Here is a 1,889-nt window from a genome sequence, read left to right as displayed (position 1 = left end):
GAGTATACAAGATAATGACAGGCCCGAATGAGCAAGGTCGTAGCTTCCGAAGCTAGACTGGTGGCGAAAGGTTATGCCCAGTGTAAGGGTATAGGTTATGATGATATTTTCGCCAGTGCCATGCTCAGAACATTCGGAGCATTTTACCCATAGCAGCTCACTTAAACCATCGAGGCCTGGCAAATGGATGTCATATACATTACCTTGGAAAAGGTAAGGACATCCATGTGCAACAACCTGAAGGTTACGTGAGGGAGGGAGAGAAGCATCTCGTGTCAATCGCTCTCGTGTCATCAGTGATGTGGTTTATCTTGCATTTTATGTAGATAATATCCTCCTAATTGGCGACAATATGGAGCTATTGTCAAGACATAAAGTAATGGTTATCCGAACAGTTTCAGATGAAAGACTAAGGAGGTATAGTATACATCTTTGTGATCAAAGTTATAAGGGATCACTAGAAAAAGATGTTGGGCTTATCTCGAGTGTCTTACACTGATACTGAGAATACTCGTTTTAGTATGAATACCGCCAAGAAAGGATTGCTACCTTTTAGATATGGCGTTCCTTGATCTAAAGACTATGTCTTAAGATGCCTATTGAGGTTGAGGAAATGAAGGCAGTTTTCTACATTTCCGCAGTAGATAGCTTCATGTATGGATTGCTATATACGAGATCTTATATTTGCTATGCAGTTAGCATGATTGTAAGATATCAGTATAGTTCTAGTTAAGACTGAACTGTGGTAAAATTATATTCTCAAGTCCCTGACTAGAGAATAAGGGTAGTTTACCAGTTAGACAGTTTAGTTCCCTTTTTGGATTATACGGTTTCGGATTTCCAGGCTGACCGGAACAAAGAATAATTACCTCGAGCTATGTGTTTTCCTTGGGAGGTAAAACCTTTTGGTTTGACCGCTACCTCCAGGGTCTAAGAGTGATTCCTAGTTTGCGTGAGAGCATCACCTTCGTGGTACCTCAAGTGCAGTTGCAAACTCTAAGGAATCCTAGAACCACAAGGGGTCAAACACATGGAGAGTAAGTACCAAGTTATACGATTATTCGTAAATCGAGGTTATGTGCTCAAAGAATAAATTCTCACATATTGGAGAAACCTACTGATCTTTTCACAAAAGGCTTATCGCAAATGGTCATTGAAAGATGGGAATGCGATTGATGCCAGATTGATGCCACCCACTTAGGAAACTTTAAGTATAAGTGGGAGAAGTGTTAGGTGATTGGTAAATAGACGCATTGTATACTAAAAGTTTGCTTTAGTATAAGTGGGAGATTGTTGGATTTGTATACTGAAAGCAAGAACGTTTTATGCTTGTATACAATGTTTCCTAAGTTCACTATCTAATCTCCTATCTGATTGTGTTCATGATTGCATATGTATGTTCTTTATCTCTATATAAGTAGATTATATGGTGTGTTGTAGATCACAGAAGACCATATAATTGGAATAACCTTAAGAGATATAATATGATCACAGCCGAAATAACTCTATGACAAGTTATTGGTTTAGGCTGCAGTATAGATGGAAGTAGTTTGTCTTGGCTACTTGTCTATACTGGTACGTCATTACGTATTGATAGGACCAACAGTGAGATGTATTCTTCTATCTGACATAAGTGAAGAATCAAGATCTCGGTGACTCATAAGATCTTAATACTAATAAGTATTCAGATATATATGTTAATTCGTATATCACTTTGACTTACTATGGGTGAAAGTTATATACTAACTCGAGTACTCTGTATCTTGGGTGATAGCGGTTAATATATGATATTTGATTATCTGTATTAGTACCCGTATCCGGTATAGGATAATGACATCCCCTTAAGGAGCTCAATAAGGTTTATTGCGCTAAACCCTGCAGGTTGATTA

This window comes from Salvia miltiorrhiza, chromosome 4 (genome assembly GCF_028751815.1).
Source record: "Salvia miltiorrhiza cultivar Shanhuang (shh) chromosome 4, IMPLAD_Smil_shh, whole genome shotgun sequence".
Lineage (NCBI taxonomy): Eukaryota > Viridiplantae > Streptophyta > Magnoliopsida > Lamiales > Lamiaceae > Salvia > Salvia miltiorrhiza.
The sequence above is the reverse complement of the archived record's forward strand: the minus strand, read 5'-3'. Positions refer to the sequence as shown.